At 44.0% G+C, this 8,168-nt stretch overlaps 1 long non-coding RNA gene across 1 annotated transcript; it reads left to right on the top strand.

Moving 5' to 3' along the window:
• The first annotated feature begins 230 nt into the window (after positions 1 to 230).
• Positions 231 to 7,071, top strand: LOC143523670 (uncharacterized). The gene is made up of 3 exons (XR_013133416.1): positions 231 to 262; positions 6,841 to 6,906; positions 7,020 to 7,071. It is a non-coding gene; the product is annotated as an uncharacterized LOC143523670 (long non-coding RNA).
• The last annotated feature ends 1,097 nt before the right edge of the window (positions 7,072 to 8,168 follow it).

The following is an 8,168-nucleotide window of genomic DNA, read 5'->3' as shown; positions in this document are numbered from 1 at the left end:
GTAATTAAAGCGATTCTTCTTGAAGATAGATCTATCATGACAGCAAAATTAAATCCAAACTTAATAGGGGAGCTTTTGTTTCAGTTTGTTATGTCATCGTTTGCCTCAGGGCTGTTAGCAGCGCAACTGTAAGTCATGTGTTGTTTCCGCAGGTGTGCTCGACAGCTCCTCCCACCTCTCCAGCTCCTCCCACCTCCCCAGGCCCTCACTCATTGGTCCAGGGTGTTTTCCAGCAAGAAGCGAAGACTGGCTTCACCTCTCGGTACTGTTTCTCAATATTACCAGGTTTGGTGCATTTGGAATGCCACAAAATTTTGTTAGCAGTGAAAGCGTAATAGAAAAAAAATCTGTTTTGCTCAGGCGCGCTGAAGTAGCCAGTAGTATTTGTGGATTTCTGTATTCTGTCGTCGTGTGGCTTCACGCAGTGGCAGAAAACATTAATAGGGTTTCCCCACTGTTTCCGTATCACGATCCTCTTCTAAATCTCCCCGTCTCCATCCCGTCTCCTCACTCACTCTTGCGTGACTGCTGACCTCCTCTACGGCTAAGGAATTCTTCCCTCTCTTCTGGGGGAATGTTTCCTCCTAAGCCGTTTCCTACCGGTTTTTATTAAAGCCGAAGGAATCAAAATCATATTAACCATGCTGCCGGAGCCTGACGCCATGCGACTCAAACCCGCTTGTGTTCGGATGGAGTCAGAACTCTCATTGCATGGTGCACAGAGCACATCCCTGCAGGGCTGCCGGAGCTGCAAAGCTGCCAAAAAAAAAAACCCTTCAGAAAAGTGGCGTGTTCATAAAAAAAGAAGAGCTGTCAAACATCACACCAGAGGAGCGTATGAGAGAGGAGGGTTTGGCCCTGCCTTGCCAGGTTGAAGGTGCAAGTTTCCACAGGTGATACCAAGGTCTCCACTGTAACACCTCCACAGACAGACCCGGATCTCCTCTGCAGGGGCTACGGCTCCGCATAAGAGATGTTGGTCTTGGGAATTTCAATTACACGTTGTTTCCTTTTGCATTGTGACTTTCTTTGAATGCTATATACCATATTTAAGCGAAGAGGAAATTATACTCTATACAGTGAAAACCTAGTGCTTATAGTATTTAGTATAGGACAGAAAATTATATATTTGAGACTGACATGTGACAGTAATTCTGGATTATTTAAAATAACATGTTTTTTTCCATAGTGAAGCAAACACCTCTCAGACAACGCATTTAAAATGAGATTATATCCAAATTTCAAACAAAATAGTGCAAAGTTCACCAGAGCAGCAGATAAAGAACACTGGTGTTAACTTGATCTTGACGTGAATCCTTCAGTACAATCATATAACATCTTTCCTGGCATATATGCAGGATATCTGTTCGTATAATTTTCAGGTAATAAGTGTTTTTGGGACTGAAATAGGCAGTCTAGGTTTGTTTATGCCTTTTGTTTGTGCCCTATTGCCCATGGCTTCAGTCAGGTCAAGAAGAAATGCTCTGGTTTGAGTGTTTTTGCCCTGCTGTGCAAATGAACTCCCCACACATATCATTTTGTCCCAGATCCACAAGAAATGATAAATAAGGCAAATATCAACTCTCTCTCTCTTTCTCTCTCTCTCTCTCTCTCTCTCTCTGTGTGTGTGTCTGATTTCTTTGTGCACTCTGCCAGTCAGACAGCAAGTTTTCTATTTTCTGAAAATGATTAAGGTTTTAGGTTCAGACCGTATGGAATGAAAACAATAAAATATTTCTTCATCCATTCATGACAGACGAGGCCGGGAAGCCTGGCCTTGCACGGGTGCTATCCAGCCTTTCTAGCGCACGTTGTATAAAGTCGCTTGAAGTTTTGCTTGTCTTCCGGATGCAACATTTGAGCTTAATGGAAACTTTCAGAACTGATGGGTCTGCAGTGACCTGTGGTTATCCGATCAGAGTGCGCTCACCCTTAAAGCGGGTGATACTTCAACCCTTCCCTGATAGGGGCCCGGGGCGATGGGACTGGCCTGAGCATTAGGACGTTAGCAGTGGACTTGATCGTGCGCACCGCCAATAGCGTCATACCTGCAGGACCACGTGACCCCGCCCTTTCAGCCTTGCAAGCCCCTCCTCCCACTTTCCATTCTCGCAGCGTGAGCTCACACACTCAAAGCTGCGTTTCTCAGTCAGGTGGAGCACTGAAGATGTCCAGGCCACCCAGTAGCTATAAGGCGACGCCGAACAGTGAAATACAACCAGGGTGGCGATGAATCCATCGGCTTTGCATCCAGATTTCTGCGCGATAACTAAAGGTGGGACTCGTTGTTATTTCCCCGGTTTCGTGCAGAAGCTCACGTGTCTAGCGCGGTCACGCCAGACATTGGTTGCAGTGTTTACTCTGCTAACGTACAAACACGCATTGCCCTCCGATACAGGCAGTGAAGGTCTTGGAACCTGCTTACTCCACAAATGGAAGAGCAAACGCTTGGATTATCTAAACATGCCTCGTGATCCCACCAAACATCCTTATTTACCAAATTCTCATCCCACATATGTTCAGCAGTGAGTGAGTTGCTGTATCTTTGACAGGCGTCATGACTCTCACTTAAGTGGCAAGTCTTCTCTCAGTGGACCTCTGTGTAATCCTCAGTTTGTACTGTTCAGTATCCCACATCACCCTTCTTCATGCCTAGAGAGAGACTTTTCCTCTGAAACCCTCAGCTTTCTCATTAACGGTCTGGACCTGGCTGTCTACACAGCTGCGATGTCTATGGTAAACAAAAGTGCCATACAAGTAACACTGAACTGAAATGACCTGAACAAGTTTTGAAGGAATCTAGTTCACTTCAGGCATAAATATTGACGCAGGCACATAGGAGCATGTGATGAAAAGGGTGTGTTCGAGGGGTCAAAGCCTACTTGAGCTGTGGCGAGACACTAGAACAGCAGAATCAGAAACGCTCCCACCCAGTTTAGCACTCTTCATAATAATAGGCCTGAGTGAAGCTTTAAGTGAAACAGTTTCAGGCTATTACAGCAGGAACAGGGTCCGCCATGAGGCCGTCGGTCGGACTACAGCCCGCTGCACTGCAGCTTTAATTACAGGAGCTATGGGAACGTCCCATGGGCTTCACTACAGCCATGAATCAGAGCTGCACGTTGTAGCACTGAGAGTCAGTGTGTCATGAATATTGCGGTCTAAAAGGGATCCTTGTTAGTCTTTAGCTAAAATGCATTTGACCAAGCTATCTTGGATTGAAATTGTGTAACATGTTTATGTATGTGTAAACATACATAAATGGCTATAAGGGAATGGACCCACATACCTACACATATACACTCACCAAGCACTTTATTAAGTACACCTTGCTAGTACCGGGTTGGACCACATCTTGCCTTCAGAACTGCCTTAATCCTTCCTGGCATAGATTCAACAAGGTACTGGAAACATTTGTCTGGTCCATGTTGACATGATAGCATCACGCAGTTGCTGCAGATTTGTCGGCTGCACATCCATGATGTGAATCTCCTGTTCCACCACATCCCAAAGGTGCTCTATTGGACTGAGATCTGGTGACTGTGGAGGTCATTCGAGTACAGTGAACTGGAGAATATACAAGGCAGGATGGATCCATGCTTTCATGTTGCTGACGCCAAATTCTGACTCTACCATCCGAATGTTGCAGCAGAAATCGAGACCGTTGCAGAACAGGCAACATTTTTCCAATCTTCTATTGTCCAATTTTGGTGAGCTTATGCGAATTGTAGCCTCAGTTTCCTGTTCTGAGCTGACAGTAGTAACACCCGGTGGGGTCTTCTGCTGCTGTGGCCCATCCGCCTCAAGGGTCGACATGTTGTGTGTTCAGAGATGCTCTTCTGCATGCCTCAGTTGTAAAGACTGGTTATTTGAGTTACTGTTGCCGTTCTATCAGCTCAAACCAGTCTGGCCATTCTCCTCTGACCTCTGGCATCAACAAGGTATTTGCGCCCACGAACTGCCACTGGATATTTTCTCTTTTCGGGGCATTCTCTGTAAACCCTACAGATGTGTGTGAAAATCCCAGTAGATCAGCAGTTTCTGAAATACTCAGATTGAACTGCAGCAGATCGTCTTGACCATGTCCACATGCCTAACTGTATTGAGGTGCTGCAATGTGATTGGCTGATTTGAACATTTGCGTTAATGAGCAGTTGGACAGGTGTACCTAATAAAGTGGCCAGTGAGTGTATATTCCAACTACACATACTAGGAAGCCTTGGCCTGCAATAAATCTTAGTGTTAATCATAATTTTTAGTAATTATATCTTGTGACCCTCAGACAAAATGTTTAGAGGAATTTTCCTAAGTTCATGTAACACGATTTAATTAGTTCTTTAATGAAAAACAAATTGGTTTGGCACAGTATGTGTTAAAAAAAACATGTTCAATTTTGATTTCTCTCTCTCTCTCTCTCTCTCTCTCTCTCTCTCTCTCTCTCACTGAGAACAGATATAACAGTATAGCTGGAGGCCAGTATATTTAAGCAAAATATAATCACATTGGTGGCAACTCTGCATATTTGAATATATTAAGCCATTTAAACAAGCCATTGACATTCTGTACAAGATAAATAGATTATTAGATTATATATTGTATATCATCTGCAAGTAATTTTGTGAAGGGTCTAAACGAAACACTCTCTCCACCTTACACTTACATTTTGATTTTCCTTCAGGAAGCTTTGATTGCCTATCATTAGTATGAGACAAGTATTAATTAAACCTTCTTATTTGTGGTGATGCAGAGAGAATCACTTAATTTAGTTGTCATAGTAATTGAAGCTGGCCAGTAAACAGGACATGTTATGGTCTCATGAGGTCAGAACTCAACTACCCATACTTCCTGGAGGCCTTTGTTAACATATACATTTGAGTAGTTGGCAGTCTCCAGTCATGTCCTGCTCACCTGCTAGATTTCCAAATTCAGCATTTCATGTTCAGGTGTCCCAGAAGTGAAGGACACTTTTGCTTCAGAAGATGTTCAAATTTGCTTCAGTGTCTCCTTTGGAACAAGAGTGTTATGGCTATTCAAGAGTGACCCTTGCAGAAGAGAGCTGCTTTCTACTGCTGCGACCACACATTCTCAAAATTTGTTTAGGCCTGGGACAGAGACAGTAAGTTCAGAGACTTTAAAAAAAATGAATGGGAACTAGATTTATAATTGCCATGTTCAATGGATTCAAAGATTGGGTTAATTTATGGATATCTACACATTTGCATCTTCCATCAGACTTCAGGTCAAGTTAACCCTGCAATTAATGAAAAGAACCAGGATGTTCCAACTCAGATTGATAGACTGTTACCTCTCCTGTTACCTCTCCTGTTACCTCTCCTGTTACCTCTCCTGTTCTTCATCCCTCTTCCTCCTGGATTTATTCAGTCGTCACCTCCCAGTTGGATGGTGATGAGAGGAAACAAGAGGAACAGTTTATAGGACCAGATCCCATAACCAAGACTCCTCAGACACTTGCCACTAGAAACCCAGGCAGTCAAGGAGAACCTTCAGCTGGTTCATCTCTGGAGAAATAACACAGGTCTCTAAACCGATCCCTCTACAAATCACAGTCACTTATAGCACCTCGAACATACTCACCTGTCTATCAGACATCTTCTCCGTGACTCGAGTCAAATAAAATGTCTTACAGGAGCCTTGGCGATCAGCACACCTACAAACAGAGCAGATGCCTTGAACCTGCTTACATCTGAGTGTGGGTTCATCATCACTAAGACAGGCAATTTTACAAGCGGCCGCCTCAACGAACACAATTAGATCATTTGAAATTAACTCTCTAGTTCCCCTCCAGGGAAGGCTTGATTTCATTTGGGTGTTGAATTGCATCCAGGCAATACTTGCACCTAAACTCCATCAGTGTGCAGTGAAGCCCAACATACTGGAGGCATTTTTTTGGACTGTAATTGTTTACTGCACAGACTGCATGATATAAAGCAACATACATAAATCACAGCGTGTGGTTCTGAGCTGCAGACTGCCTCCACATTAACGATGTGTCGTTTGCACAGTCCAACGCCATGTTCTAGAAAGCACGTCGAACATCAGCCGTGGTTCCAGTGGTTCAGATGTTACGAAATAAGTCAGCGGCTCAAGTCTGGGGGCACTGTCTGCCGCACAAGTGAGGTCATTCTCATCTTTGCTGAAGGTTTATTGGAGCGTGGCCTACACTCCAGATAGACACAGGCCCCTATTGTGCACTTGTCATACTCTCAGCAGACATCTCTGAGTTGAGAAGACGTAAAGATGTGAAGATGTGAATCTGAACTGCAGTCCTGGGTTTGTAATAAGATAACGAGGGCACAATTATGTCCTCGTTATAAAGATCAAGCCAAGCTAGGAAGTAAGAAAGCAGATTCACCCAGGGATGCTGCTTTTCCTTATGTTTGTCCTACCAGTTTTAGAGATACTAATGCGGAATGCTAAGTAGGACATTGGAAGCACAGGTCTTATAGATGCTCTAGATCCAGGGTTTGTTTTTCATAGCTTCCCTCTCTCCTTCTCCCTCTGTCTCTCTCAACCCTCTGTCTCTCTTTCAACCCTCTCTCTCTCCACCCTGTCTGCAAATGTATGCAGTACAGTTCATGTAGTTTATAAATGTCAGACTTGTGCAAGAGAAACAGCAGAAACAGCTGGAGGCAGATCAATTCATATTAAAAAAGTAATGACTTTGTCTGTAATACTGCACATGAGAATATTTTTCAATAGCATTAACATTATGTAAATGATAAATAGATTATTATATTGTGTAACAGAATGCATTACTACTATATGCACAAGAAATATTCTAAATGTGTGTAAGTCTAAATGATTTCTATCATTTCACAGCTCAGCTTCCTGAAGAGCCGGATGGAGATGTTCAATCCAGAGCAATAGCCTGTGATGGCTGTATTAGTAAGTTACATGAGGAAAGGCTACACAGTAAAGAGGTGTTGGACTACCAGCACCCTGCAACATGGAGCAGTTCAAAAGCAAACTAAACTGTTTACTCTGGCTTTGCATTTCAGCACATTGGGTTAACGTGCGACTCTGGGCACCCTGCAGCTCTGGTCACCCTGCAGCTCTGGGCACCCTGCAGCTCTGGGCACCCTGCAGCTCTGGGCACCCTGCAGCTCTGGTCACCCTGCAGCTCTGGTCACCCTGCAGCTCTGGGCACCCTGCAGCTCTGGGGGGGCCGTAGAATGGGAGGAGCTCTAAGCTCCAGGGGCTCCTACGGTTTAAGAGCTCTTGAGGAACCAGTATTAGCAGCAAAGAGCCGATGGAAAAGCAAGCAGAGACACTATCTCCAGTCTACTCTGAGAACAACAGAAGAGTGTTTAAATGTGCTTTTTTAAAATCAGCATTAGAGAGAATTTACAGTGAAGCTTAATCCAGTATTTTTTGAGGGTCAAATTTTCATGAAGGATCAAAATGTTCCATGGCTGATGGATGTGCAGTAGCAAAGCACATTGTCCCCGTGTAATGCCAAACGCTGCAGTCAGATCACCAGCCTGTTTAACCTTTTCTGACGACATTCTGGAAGCATCTGGTGGCTCGTGGTCCCGAGTGTGAATCAGTTAAGCTCTGCGAAGGACGGCAGACAAAATCACAACACGTTGGAAAGGAGCGTTTGTATACGGATCCGTCTTTCAGGATATGGCAGAAATGAGTTTAGTATGAGGAGGCAGCTAGCCACGGTGAGCAGGACCATCTGAACGGTCCTGCATGAACCTGACAAGCAGTTTGTGTCCTGCAGGCTTTTGTCCTGCCTCACACTTGGGGGGGAAGAGAGTAGCCAACGCTACTGAAGGTGAGGGGGCTGATATTAATGCAACAGCAATCAGTGCTACAAGGTTTTAAGACGTCTTGGCTATTGAAACACCCCCATGTCCCTGACAGAATGGAAAATGTGTCTTTTCCACAAACAGGAACACAGCAAAGAAAGGAAACACAACGCTGAAATGCTGAAAGAATCCTAACTCTGCTCATCCACACATCAAGGACAAAGACCATGAAACTCAAGGCATGCACATTATATATTATTATATTCCCCATAATAGTAAACAGTACAATATTCTTTATGGCATTTGTTATTCCCTCCATGTGGTAAAGATGACTGACACAGTGGTCAATTTGTAGCAACATAAAAGTTTGAAAGTTTTACACTATATAGAAAG

This window comes from Brachyhypopomus gauderio, chromosome 9 (assembly GCF_052324685.1).
Source record: "Brachyhypopomus gauderio isolate BG-103 chromosome 9, BGAUD_0.2, whole genome shotgun sequence".
Taxonomy (NCBI): Eukaryota; Metazoa; Chordata; class Actinopteri; order Gymnotiformes; family Hypopomidae; genus Brachyhypopomus; species Brachyhypopomus gauderio.
Note: the sequence above shows the minus strand (reverse complement) of the source record. Positions and strands in the feature narration are given on the sequence as shown.